Raw genomic sequence first — 16,322 nt, 5'->3', positions numbered from 1 at the left:
GGAGCAGGGGCTGCAGTTCTGCTTCGAGCAGCCGCTTCCTGCCCGTGCGTGCGCGCCTGTATCGCTCTGCAGGGTCGTGCAGTTTTGCAGTCTTTTACGCACGTAACCAGACACATACACACGGAGAGGGAGAGGGAGAGAGAGACAGGCGCGCGCGCGCACGGAAGCTTGGAGACACCGGCTTGAGCAGGTGCATGGAAAGGTCTCCCTCCCCAATCACTCCCTGACCTTTCTTCCAAGCTTAAATTACCCCCCTGAACTTGGCTGTGTGCTGCAATGCCCTCTTATTATAGACCGGGCACCGGCTCTCTCTCGCTTTCTCCTCCTCCTCCACAGGACTTTTGACAACCCTCCCATTTCACAGCCCCAGCGACCTACCGCAAGCCATCATTGCCACAAGGTCCAGCAGGGTTTGAGGCTGGTTTCCTTGCAAGCTGTTCCCCCCCCCCCCATCCTGATTTTCGGGAAGGGGTAGTAGACTCACTCGCCCGCCAGTTCAGTCTCACTTTCCTTTTTGAAAAGTGGGCCAAATGCGTCTGCCGGAGAGGTTAATTTCTCGCCTCCTGCACATAAATGGTGGGTGCCATCTCTGCCTGGGCTTCCTTTTATGGAAGGCGCTGTCGTTTGGGATCTCGGGGCTTTTGCACAAGTTGGTAGGGCAGGAAACCCCCCTCCCCAAAGGGTGGGGAAGTTTTGTTTTGTTTTTATAAAATAAGCAACACAAATTTCCCCAGCGCTCAACTATGCGTGGCACATAGTAACTGAAGTTTGATAGATGCAAGTTTGCCTTTATAAGGAATGAAATAGCATTTTAAAACCCATCCTATTGATTATATTTTAAATCCAGAAGTGTCTGTGAGAGAGACAGAGAGATCAGATTGTGTGTCCTTTAATGGGCAGGAATTTGTTAATAGCACTGCATCATGAGAAAACATTATGATTCAGGTTTCTCTAGGGGGATGTTAACTGTGGTGCAGTGTACAGTCTTGTCTCCAAAGTAGTTAACTGGCACAGGTAGGCAGAAAGAGCCAGTTCACTCCCTGGTAGATACAGAGCTTCTTAAATGCTAAAAGTGAATTGTTGGCAGACACGGGTTATTCCTAAAGTGATCAAAACTCTTAAGGGAATTTTTTTTTTAGGGAGAGAGAATCTGTGTGGGTTTATCTATAGCTGTGCCATCTTAATTATAATTAATTAACTTTGTATACCTCCCTTCATCCAAAGGTCAGAGGGCAGTTCACAAGATAAATAATACATGCGCATCTTGAAAATATATACATTATATATAATGTAATACTGAGTCTATATATTCTATATTAGGAGAACATTAGTTTGCAGGTTTTTAGGCCTCTTCATCGGGCTTTCTGTATTCAACTTGTGTGGTTATATATCCTTACTTTACAAATGTTTACATGTTTTGAGGAATCATTATCGGTGTTTTAGATAGAGCTTGACTGTTCAGTTAGCAATATGATTCGAAGTCTCCAAGATACTCCTATTTCTTCTGGTGCTTGGCTGCGTATTGCAATTTCTTTTAAGCAGTACATCGCTAAAGGAGAGCTAGCTGTCAGTTCACAAGGATTTTCACAACAGCTGAAAACCTTTTGATGTGGACGAAAAGTCATGTGGTCAATCATCTGAACATGTCCTAAAGACGGAAAGTGAAAACAGCCAGTATAATCGGTTAATTGTTGCAGTAGGGAAGATACGAATTCAGAGTTAGACGCATGTTGGGGGGAGGGAATGGTGTTGCTTAAGGAATTTTCAGTGGCCTGTAAAGGAGACTGAGCAATCCTGTTGCAAAATCTTACAACTGCCCCACCATGACTAAAGAGAACTTCAAGGAGTCTCAGCCGAGCTCATACACCTGGGCACCAGTGTCTGGAAATTACTTTGGGAACTAAAGTTACAACTGCTCACATAGGGTGTTTTGGAATAAACACAGTGTCTTTGCGGGCGGATCTGATTTTGGAGGCATTTTGTTCCTTACGTTTATTTAGGCCTCGGTCCTATACCTTACTTACCCGGGAGTAAGTGCCATTGAACTCGGTGGGGCTTGCCTGTGAGTAGACATTCTAATAGGAGTAATTCGTCTACTCCAACTACAATAAACACATACCAAGGCTGTAGTCCTAGACTGCCTTTTCCAGGAATAAGCCCTATTGGTTTACTTTTGAGTAGACACCTATCCGGTTGTGCTGTGAGATTTCATAAATAGCGGAATAGTTAATGCTGCTGCAGAAATTGGTAGCGCTCCTTCACTTGCTAAGCATTTATGGCAAAAGGACTGATCAGGCTACATAAGTATCTGATAGAGACTTGCAGGCGTGCTGTTTCAAGGAAATGTGGCAAAATGTATATGGAATGATCATAAAATTTTGATATAGGTCAAAGGTGAGAGAGAAAAAGTGGGGTGGAGGGAGAGGGGGAAAGTGATAAAAGGACCGTGCGCATTAATTATAGGTAGAAGATAAGCTGCGTGCTCTTCCTTTATTGTATCCGCATAAGAGGGTGCTTTTGTTGAAAAGGAGATTAAATTCTAGCCCTCTTCAAAAGCAGTGATAACAATTCAATATTGGCCTAATTTAGATATCTGGAGTGCTTTGTGGGATTCTCTGATCCTTCCTTCCTTCCTTCTCCTCTGCCACCCCTAGCTTCTCATTTGCTTTCCCTTCTTCCCTTTTTTTGGTTAGCGATAAGGAGTTATAGTTTGCTGTAACATCTGACCCAGATTAACTATAGCAGGGGTGTGGAACCTGTGGCCTTCCCAATCTTGTGGGATGCCCAGCTCCCACCAGCCTCAAACAGCATGGCCAGCTGTTAGGGATGAATTGAATCGAAGCTCAGCAACATCTGGAGGGCCCTCATCCCTGAACGGTGGCTCCTGGTCCTAGTTGACTTTCAAATCAGAATTTGAAACCGGGTTCCTGATCCTTGTTTTGAGGTGGTCATGGGGAACTACCTTGTGCAGTGGTAACCATAGGTAAAGTAAAGGTAAAGGGATCCCTGACCATTAGGTCCAGTCATGGCCGACTCTGGGGTTGTGACGCTCATCTTGCTTTACTGGCCGAGGAAGCCAGCGTACAGCTTCCGGGTCATGTGGCCAGCATGACTAAGCCGCTTCTGGCGAACCAGAGCAGCGCACGGAAACGCCGTTTACCTTCCCGCCGAAGCGGTACCTACTGATCTACTTGCACTTTGACGTGCTTTCGAACTGCTAGGTTGGCAGGAGCAGGGACCGAGCAACGGGAGCTCACCCCGTTGCAGGGATTCGAACCGCCGACCTTCTGATCAGCAAGTCCTAGGCTCTGTGGTTTAACCCACAGCGCCACACGCAAGCGTGGTCCAAATGTTGTGGTAGCTAGGAAAGGAGGGATTCATGTAGGAAGAGGAAGAAGGGCGATGGTGGAGCCTTGAAGCCCATCTCCCCCAACCATGGTTGAGCGATCAGCCCAAGGTGGTGACTGAACTAGACTGTTGTCTCAAGGCCCAATTCAGAAGGGGAGTTTAATGCAAGTTTTCTTTTTTTTTAATATGTGCATGTGGATGAGTGTGCTTATTTTTTTGTTCTTATGCTACCTCAAGATTTCGGAACACCTCATTGCAGCTCCATGGCTAGAGTTTACAGAAGGCAGTCCTGTGTTTGAAGAAGCCGTCTACTTGACAGGCTGTCTGGTGCAAGCTCAGCTTAAAGGTGACGGAGGAGAACAAGAGTGGCATTGAAGTTGGCTATCAGGAGTCAGCAAGACAGATCAGGCACACAGGGTACCAGATCATAGCCTTTCTGAAGACATCTGTAGGCAGCCCTGTTTAGGGAGGCTTTTAATGTTTGACGGACTATTGTATTTTAATATTTTGTTGGAAGCTGCCCAGAGTGGCTGGGGAAACCCAGCCAGATGGGTGGGGTATAAATTAATAATAATAATAATAATAATAATAATAATAATAATAATAATAATATATTATTATTATTTCCCACTGCTGTGCGGTGTGGTGCATTGCATTTCAATTTAAATAATAGCAATTCTGAAAATTCACATCTATACCTATAAATCAGCACATGCAAATTTCATGTAACATTTGCCCTGTTTTTGTGCAGATCACACACACTCCACCTTGCAATGCCCAAACGATCCATGGAAGAAAAGAAATTTAAACTTGCACCTCCCACATACAGATTCAGAGCTTACATCTCTGCACCACTATCAAATTTCTGGGATAAAAGTATCTATTTGCCTGTTGGTTCACGTTTACTGCATCTTCGAGAGGCCTCTGTTGGACCAATGTGAGGCCCTAAGATTTTTTCGGCAGGTACTGGTGCGGGGGGAAATGTAGAAGACAATTGGAAAATCACAGTCACCTTCTTTCCTTGGCAACGCTAGAGAACGTATAAAACCAGGTTATCCTATAAATGTTCCAGGCACCCTAATTGGATTCCATTATTATTTAGAATTACTGTTTCTTCAGAGCACCTCTTTACGTATTCGCTGCTAAACAGTTCCTTCTTGAGTGATTAAGGCCAGAGTACCGTGCAATGGAGTGTTTCTGCGCTAAATCATTTTGATAAGGTTGAGAAGATCCTTGAAAATCCATTTCTTAAACAGGGTGTTGGAAGAAGAGATCAGTCATTTATGGTGTAAACCTAAAAGGGGCATTTTGCTGGCCTTTTACTTCTCATGCTGCAGATCATTATGCAACGTGGAACATCACCACTGGCTTGAGTTCCTGAAGTGCTGGATAGATAGAGGCTCTGGGCAGTGGTGTAGCGTGGGGGGTGCAGGGGGGGCCGGCCGCACCGGGCGCAACATCTGGGGTTAGGGCAAATCCACGGATTAGGGGGTGCAAATCCACGGGTTAGGGGGCGCAAATTACTTGCCTTGCCCCGGGTGCTGACAACCCACGCTACGCCACTGGCTCTGGGCCTTGTTTGTTGCACAGGTTGCGAATTGCATTTGCATGAGGGATGGAGCGATGCGATCCCTAAGTTTACAGGGCAATATATAAGTTCAATAAAGAATAAATAATAATAATGATATATACAGATAGAACTGCCCAGTTCTATTGAGCAGTTTAGCAATTATAGCAGTATATTTGAAAAGTATTTCTTGGCTTCTATGAGGCACAGAGTTTAAGGCCAGGATCCTTAGAGCTGTGTCAAGAACGTACAGAAGTTTGAACATACCCACTGGAATTTTTTAATGCCACCTCCCTTTGAACAGCAGACTCGGCTGACTCCATAAGGCCATATCGCAAACAGGTTTTAAAAAGCATCTTTATGCTTCAAAAGCCATTTCCCATGTGGTGGCTGTTTGAGGAGCTCAAGATGCTCACAGGCCCCTTTGGGTTGCAGAACTAGGTTGTGTAATCCTTCATATCTTGGCACTTTATAGCTGTGTTTGAAACTCTCTCATATATATATATATATATATATATATATATATATATATATGATGGGACGCGGGTGGCGCTGTGGGTAAAACCACAGTACCTAGGACTTGCCGATCGTATGGTCGGCGGTTCGAATCCCCGCGGCGGGGTGAGCTCCTGTCTTTTGGTCCCAGCTCCTGCCCACCTAGCAGTTCGAAAGCACCCTTAAAAGTGCAAGTAGATAAATAGGTACCGCTTTATAGCGGGAAGGTAAACGGCGTTCCGTGTGCTGCTCTGGTGCAGGCTCACCAGAGCAGCGATGTCACACTGGCCACGTGACCCGGAAGTGTCTGCGGACGGCGCCGGCTCCCGGCCTCTAGAGTGAGATGAGCGCACAACCCTAGAGTCTGTCAAGACTGGCCCGTACGGGCAGGGGTACCTTTACCTTTATATCTATCTATCTATCTATCTATCTATCTATCTATCTATCTATCTAATTTGCCAAATGGCATCTGAAACCTGGATTATGGTTGCAGAATGTCTAGGTGCCTTTTGCAGTTGGAATTTATTATTATTATTATTATTATTATTATTTATTAATTTCATTTCTGTTCCACTTTATATTTTAAAGAAAAAATCTCCACATGGTTTACAACACATTAAAACACCAAATAAAACAACCCAGAATAAAACAAATTCAAGCTTCAAGGAAAACATTTCAGACCCTTCTCTAAGTGACATTTTGCTTTCTCCATATTTATTTACCTACTTCATTTATATAGCTACCCCATAGAAGAGGTACTCTAGGAAGATGGTGTGGTGCAGTGGTTAGAGTGTCGGACTAGGATCTGGGAGATCGGGGTTCAAATCCCCACTCAGTCAGGAAGTTAATTGGGTGACCTTGGTCCAGTCACAGCCTCTTAACAGAGTTGTCATTGGTATTAATTGAGGAGGGGTATGTCTGCGTGAACCATGTCCTCCTTAGAGGAAAAGTTGGGAAATAAATGCAGTAAATAAGCTCTTCTGCTTACCTGCTTAAGAAACTTGGAGGGGCCAGCCAGATGGAGATGTCAGTCGCCAACCTGGCATCCAGAGATCTCCATGTGATCATAATTAGACCCGCGCTAGTAGCAAAACGCGCCTGGCTCCTGGCTAATTTCTAACACTGACTTCAAGGTGGCACACATGGTACTTCCCCACTATCCAAGCCCTGTGAAGTGAGTTGTTTAAAATACTTTTCTTCCCACTCTTTGTCCCCAAGGAGATCAGCCCATCATAACCTAAAATCAGTAGTAGTAGTAGTAGTAGTAGTAGTAATAATAATAATAATAATAATAGAAAAATGAGCAAGCATTGAGTGACAACCAAGGTTAGGTTGAGAGAGCGCGCGCACGATTGGCTCAAGGTCACCCAGTGAGCTTCATGGCAGAGTAGCAATTTAAGCCCTAGTCTTGCACTCTAGTTAGTTTCCCCAACTTAGTCTCCTCCAGATGTTTTGGACTGCAACTCTTATCAGCCCCAGCCAGCATGGCTCATAGTCAGGGGTGATAGGAATTGATATCCAGGAACATGGCGGGGGGAGGGCACTAGGTTGAGAGACGCTGCTCTAGATTCTGCATGCATTTAGCTATATGGATTATGGATGTGTTGGTTCCCTGTTCTATTGCTTTTGAACATGGGGGGAGGGAGATATATGTCGGTGGCGCTGTTTCTTTGTTTTATCATTTATTGTGTAATCCGTCCTAAAAATATGCATATCGAGGGACACTTTGGTTTTATAAAAGAAAATAAAAATAAGGTTTGCTGATCAGGTTTGCAAATGCTTACACGAACGTCACAGCTACATTTTCACACTGTGAAATAGGCTTGTGCATTTGTTTAGACCGAGTGTGAAACCTCGGCTTTTAGAGAATCCCACCTGCTGCGTGCTGCAATCTGTCTTGCAGCCATCCTAGGTTTGAAGTATCATTTCTCACATCGTGTTATCCAGTGGGCTCCGTGACCCTTTATTTATTCATTGCGCTTGCAGGTTGCCTCATCATAAAAAAAGTTTCCAGGGCATTCTTGCAACATAACATGTGGCAAAAAAGTATGCTTTCAGCATGCTAGGTTTGTGAAGTTTCTCATGTGCTGAAACCCTTTGGGCAGCTCTTCCTTCCACAGTAATGTGGATGTCTCAACCCGCTTCCAAGGGTTAGACGTTAGACACTGTGTACAGGTGAAACTCGGAAAATTAGAATATCGTGGAAAAGTTCATTTATTTCACTAATTCAACTTAAAAGGTGAAACTAATATATGAAACTAATATATTTAATGAAGCACAGTAGACCAACACCAGCTGATGAGAGCAGCTTTTGCATCTCATTTGGAAACCAAGGACCCAGAGTCTGGAGGAAGAATGGGGAGGCACACAATGCCAGATGCTTGAAGTCCAGTGTGAAGTTTCCATAGTCTGTGTTGATTTGGGGAGCCATGTCATCAGCTGGTGTTGGTCCACTGTGCTTCATTAAGTCCAGGGTCAACACAGCCATCTACCAGGAGATTTTGGAGCACTTCATGCTTCCTTCCGCAGACGAGCTTTATGGGGATGCTGACTTCATTTTCCAGCAGGACGTTGGCACCTGGCCACACTTCCAAAAGTACCAAAACCTGGTTCAGTGCCCATGAGATTACTGTGCTTGATTGGCCAGCAAACTCGCATGACCTGAACCCCATAGAGAATCTATGGGGCATTGCCAAGAGACATGAGACTGAGCAATGCAGAAGAGCTGAAGGCTTCCTGGTCTTCCATAACACCTCAGCAGTGCCACAGGCTGACAGCATCCATGCCACGCCACGCCACATTGAGACAGTAATTGATGCAAAAGGGGCCCAGACCAAGTACTGAGTACATATGCGTGCTTCTACTTCTCAGAGGTCCAATATTGCCCTATTTGCAGTCCTTGTTTTGCTGATTGCATTTAATATTTTAATTTTCTGAGATTGTTAATTTGGGGTTTTCATCAGCTGTACGCAATGATCATCACAATTATAACAAATAAAGGCTCGACATATCTCGCTTTGCATGTCATGAGTCTATCTCATATATTAGTTTCACCTTTTAAGTTGAATTACTGAAATAAATGAACTTTTCCACGATATTCTAATTTTCCGAGTTTCACCTGTATATAGCCGAGCTAAGTGACATTGCCTCTGTAGTATGGATGTACTCCCATCCTCTTCAGCGAGAAAGGGTTCATCAGCTCAGTTGGTAGAGCATGAGACTCTACATCTCAGGGTCGTGGGTTCAAGACACACGTTGGGCAAAAGATTATTGCATTGCAAGGGGTGGGATTAGATTAACCTTGTGGTCCGTTCCAACTCTGCAGTTCTGTGATTCTTTGGCACAGTGTTAATTGGGCTTTTAGCGACATGGGTAGATCTTCATTTGATATGGCACAAATAAGGGAGGGGGAAATCTCAGCCTCATTTTTGTGCATAAGAAAGGCTACCTGACTTAGTGAATTCCTATTATTATTATTATTGATGATAATACTAATTATTAGATTTTTAAAGAAATGAAATACTGCACAAGACCAGTTTCATACACAAACACATTCAAACACACACTTGTTGTTATCCAGCCTCCACCAGCAGTTCCCAGGGAGGGTTGCAGCATTTTATAATGCAGTATTAAAAAGAGTTAAAGCAAATTACAGTCGCAGGAATCATGCTATTATATAAAATATTAGTCACCTATAATCCAGAAATAACATAATAGCGTATCTGCAATGAGAAGGATGTCCCATTGAGTTCATTGAGACTTAACTCCCATGTAAATTGCTTTTACGACTGCAGCCTTAGGTAGCATTCCTACAGCAAGGATCCCTGTTGGGATGAGTGGATTAGGATCCAGTGGATCTCCCGGCACAGCTGAGCTACATTGGCTTAACTCCTGCACCTTCAGCTCAGCTGGACACAGAATCAAAAAATGCCAGCATATCTCCTTCCTCCCAGCTGAGCTTGGTGGATGTTGAGTGTAACTTTATGCTGGCTTAATTTGCACTGGCTTGCTCTAAGGCAGCTTCTTGTGTATAGGATTTCTCCCTCAATGACAGAGCGCCTTTTGAATTTTTTTGCAAATTGGCTTTGGACAGTTTTGTTATTGATGATGTTTGTGGATGGGCATGGGAGAAGCAGCTCATAGCCTACGCACAGGAATGTGATCTGGTGGCCTGAGAAACTCAAAAGCAATGGCATCCCCTTATTTCTGGAACTGATTGTTTACTTCTAGTTATGGCCTGAAGAATTGGACTGGGAGGGGATGGGAAAGCCCCATTCGGGGTGTGCAAATATTGCAGGACTGTCCAAATTACTAGGACCTGTGTTGTTTTGCTTTTCAGTACGTGGACAGTTTGTGAAGCAGCATTAACTAATAACAGCATTACTGTGGCTACTATTTTGGGTTTCTGGGAGCAGACTTGATTTATGGATTGAAACTCAGTTTATATGGATTGAAATATGAGCTGCTCAGAAGGGATGCATTATTGCACAGAGCAGACTGTGGCTAAAAGGAGACTTACAAAGAAAAGCTGCATTGCTTTCTTCTCTGGTATATGGCATTAGCCGCCATTACATCGGCTGCCTGTGTAAATATACCTCTGGATTTCTGTTTTTTATATGCTCAGATGTAAAAGCTTCTGTTGTGAAATTTAATGGAGAGGTAGCAGGAAAATGTAGCAAATAACCCCTGTGATTAGGTAGACAGGCCTTAACGCCTCCTGATGACTAGAATAGCTAGTTCATTTCTCCACCACTATCATTCTCCTGAGAAGAAATAGAAGGTGAAAAAATGGAATAAAAATACATTTTAGGTTAAAAGTTGTTGCCACCATAAGTATTTGTTCTCCAGAGCTTATCTTATATGTACTTTTTTCTTGTGTGTCAAAATCAAAATCTTATGGTATTTACATTAAATTAAAAATTATGTTTTCCAAAGATCATTATTACATGGGAGTCAGGTTTTGCTCTGCAAAATATCTTTGGTGATTTGTGCTGCTGGACATTGTCCCCTAAAACTGTGCCATATCATTTGCATACAATTGGTCACCGTTCAGCTGGTGCAGTCTAACTCGAATGATTCCTCATTTCCTTTCATCAATTCTGCCCTGCAGCTGAGATGCAGGAGATGACTTGCATATTCTCACCTTTACCCACTGAGTTAGAAACCTTATTTTTGTAACAATTAAATAATTTGGCAAACTCGGGCCGTTTCATTGTGAGAGTCGCAATGAACTGGAATCTGTCTGTTCTTTTATTACTGTTAAGGACATTGGGACTTCGTTCCACTAGCAACCTGGAACGATATTTCTCCTTCATGTTCTGTGGAAGAGTAGAGACCAAGCAAATACCCTGTTCACTCTTCGGTTGTGTTTGGAAGTAGCACCAACCGTGGTTTAATGTTCAGTGGTCCAAATCTTGGACTTGTGTACTCCTCCCTCCTTAATAAATAAGGCTTAATAAATAAAAACCCATGCTATAGCAGCAACAGTCACGTGGACAGAGAAATCAGTCCATTAAGGTCTCAAGTCTTTAAAAAACATGCCCACCTCATTTGTGTGATTCTACTGCCACACTCACATGCACATGTCTAATAGTGCGGCCACAAAGTTTATAACCATCCAGAGTCAATAATGCCACAGTGCATGGCTGCTTTGCCTCTGTCGGCACATGACAGACTATTTCATAAACACAGGGGTTGTATTTGTCCCCTACTCTGGTGCAGCCATGGAGAAATCTGGGGCTTCTCCTTCCATTTTTGATGTGTCACTTGAACCCTCAACCAGGTTTAACTATGGTTAGTTGAAACAAACCAGCTCCGTAAACGATGGCTTGACGTTTTCATGCTTCAAGAAACTGCAGTTAAAGATTAGCCACAAGTTTGTGTGGGTTTGGGCAACACAGCAAGCTGCACTTAATACAAAATGGAAGTGAAAGTGTTTGAATGCCTCCTAGCAGCTGTTCTGGAGGAAGAGGAGGAGATGGGAGACTGCACAAGGCTCCCTGTAGCGCCCTCTCATTACATCTGAATGAGGCCATTACTTTTCAGGGGGGAGTATCACACGATTTCTTTTATGTTCCTCTGTTTGTGTGTATAAAGATGGTTTGCCCATCAGCATATCAATTCCCTGTTTCTCGTGCATATCTGTGTAGATGTTAAGGTGAGTGCTCAAAAATGGATGAATGTTGTTCACACATGAATGCAGGCAATCCCAGACAAATTTTGCAAATGTCTGACATTTCAGAAACATGCTGGTAGATGCTGGCAGGCACCTAGATGCTGATTGTCAGCATTTGCTTTTCATGTCCCAAAAGTGAGACAATAGTTTCTCCCCAGGCACAGCATAATTCATCTGGGGGTGAGTCTTAATATTTGCACACAAATCCAATATTCGTCAAATTTTGGACACTCACTGTAAGATACATTATTCATTCAGAAACTACTTGGTTATGCTAGAGATAAATTGGTAATCGACAAATCCAAGTCCCTTTTTTGATTTTTTAAAAACTAAGGACCAGTTTACATTTTGCAAGAAGGCTGGACTCCATGTGGTCTCAAAGCAGCCTGAGAATGGATAGCTTTGTACTTTCCCAGTGGGAGTCGTAGTCGTATGTTCATCATCTACCATGAACAATGGAATTTGCCACTATATCAGTACACAAACAGCAGTTCTCCATAGTAACCTGACCCTCTTGGGTAAAATATCACAGAGCCCTTTGAGAACGTGCAAATTGTCCCCAAACCATGGTTTGTAGTTTGTGGATTATGGTTTGTGGGTTATGTTGAAGTTTCTGAAGACTTTTACTGTCTGTGTTATAGACATTTGCCACAATCTATTTATTTAGCCAAATTTCTTAATATTTTCATTTATTTTTGTTTCTTGTATTTTTAAAAATATTTTGATTGACAGTGTATATATATCGCTTGCCTCAAAAAAGAGTCATTTCAGGTTTTAGAATATAACCATTCATTAATTTAGCGTCAGGTTAATTAAAGCAACCTATCTGTAGACTGCACTACTTTTAAAAAATAAGTGTGCTCTTTTATCTTACTGCAACACATTTTCTGTACTGCGTATAAAGACACTTTGTTTCTAGAATTTCAGACTTCCATGTGCCAGAAGTTAAATAGAGTCTTAAGTTTTGTTTGCTTAGCTCACTGAGAATAACAAAGTAATAAGTCACATGCCTTAGATCTGCCATAGATTTGACAAAGTAATATCAACATTTGGACGGTGTCCCTGTCGTTTTCCTGAAAGATAAATAAAATATTATTAAAAATGTACCCTAAGTGCCCTTGTTAATCCTGTGCTGAGTTGACCTCAAAAGAGTTATGATGGGAGTGTAGCACATTGCTGAGCCTAAGTCTGTATGCACTTCTGCTGGCAATGATGGTCAACAGGTTTTTGTCTCTTGTGAATGTAACTCCCAACTCATCAGCACATTTGCTTAGAGAAATGGGTGTGGAACCTGCATCCCTCCAGATGTGGTTGGAGTCCCAGTGCCAATCAACCTCAGTCAGCATGCCCAATGGTTAGAGATGATGACAGCTGCAGTCCACAACGTCTGGAGAACCACAGACTCACCACTCCCTGACTAATCCCCATGTGATTTCAGGGGAAGGCCCTTTGTGATTTCACTGATTAACCTGTGCTTAATTTTTCTTTAGAAAATTACAGTTGTTTGATGTTGTGCTAAATATGGAAGAACACAACCAGATGTAAGCCTGAGCTCTTCAGAGAGGTCCTGGTGTTCCTCATTCATTGCTGATATTTAGATACTAACACTGATTGTCATGGGAGTTGTTCTTATTTTACAGTGTTCAATACGGATTGTGTTCGGCATAATTTGTTGCATTCCTTCTGTCGTCGTCCTTATCTAGAGCTGGGACCTTCCTCCACTTACCAATTTAGTTGCTGTTTCTTTTTCTTTCTTCCTTTTCTGAGGGAGGTGGGGATTTTTGGCATGCTGACACACGGTGCTGTCATTATTCACCTAGTATTCTGGAACAGTGTACCAGAAAAAGGCCTTTTCTGTTACTGCAAAAGATCCGCCTTTTGTGAAAGATCCAGAATGGATCCTCAACCTTTTCATTTGTGGAGGGGATTGGGTGGGTGAGCATAGTTTGGGAAACATTTGTTTTCTGCCACTTACCTTTGAATGGTGTGAGCCTCCCAGTTTATGAGCTCGGTTCAGAGGAGAATTATGGCAGATGGAGAGGATGGTACTGAGGCAAAGTACTGCTAATGACAGCAATAATTAGCTGCAGGGAAAAAAATTCATCGCAATGACCATGTTATCCATAGTTCTTGCGGATATGTAGTTCCTCTTCTAATCTATACTCCCACAAGATTAGAATTCTGGACTATTATGCTTCAATTTCATACACACATGTTCATAACTCTCTTTTTTGTTGTAATTTTTGTTAAATTTCTGTTTTACATTTTATAATATTCACTTAAAATATTCCTCTCTTTCCATGGTTCATTTTGCACAACATAAATCCCTGCATATTTTATATAAACTAAACCATTCAATATTCTATTATAACATCCATCAAAACTTATTTACATTGTTGAATTTATCTTAATGCTGCCCGTATATTCAGATATACACAATTTCCCTCCATATAGTCAATAAACATTTTCCAATCTTCCTTAAACGTATGTTTTTCTTGTTCTCTTATTCTATATGTTAGGTCTGCAGGCTGCACATTTTCCATCAGTTTAAGTTGCCATTCTTCTTTGGCTGGGGCCTCGCTCGTTTTCCATTTTTGGCTAACAAAACACGAGCTGCAGTAGTGGCATACATAAATAGCCTTTTTTGACACCTGGAAATTTCCATCTGTGTTAATCCCCAACAAAAAGGACTCTTTTTAAAAAAGTACTTTAAAACACTTTTTTCAGCTCATTATAAATTATTTCCCAATACTCTCTTACCCTTTTACAGGTCCACCACATATGATAGAACATACCCTCGGTCTCATTACATCTCCAACACTTACCTGATTCAGACTTATAAATCTTAGCAAGTCTCATCGGAGTTAGAGAAAATCTGTAAATCATTTTCAGGTAGTTCTCCTTCAAGGAATAACATGTTGTAAATTTCAGACCACTCTTCCAAAGTTTTTCCCAAAGATGAAAATCTATATCGTGTCCTATATCTATTGCCCAGTGTGTCAACATGTTCATAACTGGAAGAACCCAAGGATGTGTATGGAGCTTGACAACCACCACAGAACCTCTCTCAATTTGGGCGCAACCTGTCATTAGTGTCGAAAAGAAAACCCTGCGCTCTCTAATAGCAGCGACCAAAGGTGCAGACAGTCAGCTTCAAATTCACTCTTAACTACGTCAGATCAAATCGCAACTATTCCACTATTAAAGGTGGAAAAGCAGTGCTGCTTGCTGAATCTCCATTGGAAGAAAGTTCACCAGGATGCCGCAAACTTTGGATATCACGCAATGCAGTGTAATTGCACTGAGTACCCTATATTAGAAATCGCTTAAAACTAGGTACTTTTCAAGGGTTTGTCTTTTATTTTTCTTAAGGAGAGGGAGAGGGAAAAGAATCAAATGACATTTGCTTATGTTTTTAAACACTTAATGCCCAGTCACTCAAGCAATAGATGGAAGCAGGTAAAGGCAATTAAAAATTTCAAGGTTTGACTTTATACAGAGGGAGAACTTGGTAGAACCATTGTTATCTTCATTCAATAAATCTTGGCAAGGAGGAAAATAATATTGTAAGGGCATAATAACATAGGACAGAAAGGGGGAGAGTTATTCCTTTTTTTGTTTACCTTGGCCTTGAGCTGCTCTGACTTGACAAGTTAATGTTTGCATAATCAATGCATCCCATAATTTTTATATCCACTTGTTCTGCAAGGACAGGACGGACTCTTCCCACTCCCACTTACTGGGAATGTCAGTAGTGCAGCCGGTAGCAATCTGAAAAAAATAATATTCTGCGTGCATACGGAAGATTGTCCGAACTGTTTAATTCAGCAAATTGCTTTCTAGATGATCCTTCAGGATACGTCATGTAAAGATGAGATCCACTTACGCTATTGTCACATGCTGACAATATAACATTTTGCTTTCCTCTGTATCCTATCGTTTAGAAGTTGGATTTAATTACCAGTTGGAGCGTCTGTCTGATGCAATGCCAGTAGTGATGTTAATGGAGATTATTTAATTATATAATACAGGGAGGGGTTGCCTGAAGTGCGAAAATGCAGAAGGCCAAGGTTGAGTGCCAAGTGCTTATGGAAGGCATGCAGGGAGGAAATATTTGGGTAGGGAAAGTTTGTACAATGCTAGCTTGGAAGAGCTGCTCACGTGGTTTCATTGCTTCACGATAGGTTCCAGTGTTTTGTTTGCACATGTCGCTGAAGAGAAGTCATAATTTCCTTCTTAGCCTGTGGAGAAGTGTCACTGCCAGGCTTGTAAACAGCTAGTGATCTGAGTACCTATGAGTTCATAAGAAGAGCCTGCTGAATCAGACCAGAGGACTCATCTGGTCTAGCAAGCTGGTGGTCAACCAGATGCCTGTGGGAAGCAGGACTTGAGCACAGCAGGACCCTCTCATCCTGTGGTTTCTGGGCCATTCAGATGGACACCACCTCCGACAGTCAAGGTAGAACACAGCCATCAAGGCTATGTTCCTCTCCTCCATGAATTTGTCCATTTCTCTTTTAAAGCCATCTTTAACGTGGGTGGCGCTGTGGTCTAAACCATAGAGCCTAGGGCTTGCTGATCAAAAGGTCGGTGGTTCGAATCCCCGCGATGGGGTGAGCTTCCGTTGCTCGGTCCCTGCTCCTGCCAACCTAGCAGTTCGAAAACATACCAGTGCAAGTAGATAAATAGGTACCACTCTGGTGGGAAGGTAAACGGCATTTCCGTGCACTGTTCTGG

At 42.5% G+C, this 16,322-nt stretch overlaps 1 protein-coding gene across 15 annotated transcripts in view; it reads left to right on the top strand.

Annotated features, from left to right (window-relative positions):
* The window catches only part of MBNL1 (muscleblind like splicing regulator 1), a 180,978-nt gene that overhangs the window by 777 nt on the left and 163,879 nt on the right, over window positions 1-16,322 (top strand). The window lies entirely within an intron of this gene.

Source organism: Podarcis muralis, chromosome 6, assembly GCF_964188315.1.
Source record: "Podarcis muralis chromosome 6, rPodMur119.hap1.1, whole genome shotgun sequence".
NCBI lineage: Eukaryota > Metazoa > Chordata > Lepidosauria > Squamata > Lacertidae > Podarcis > Podarcis muralis.
This window is presented reverse-complemented; position numbering and strand designations above follow the sequence as displayed.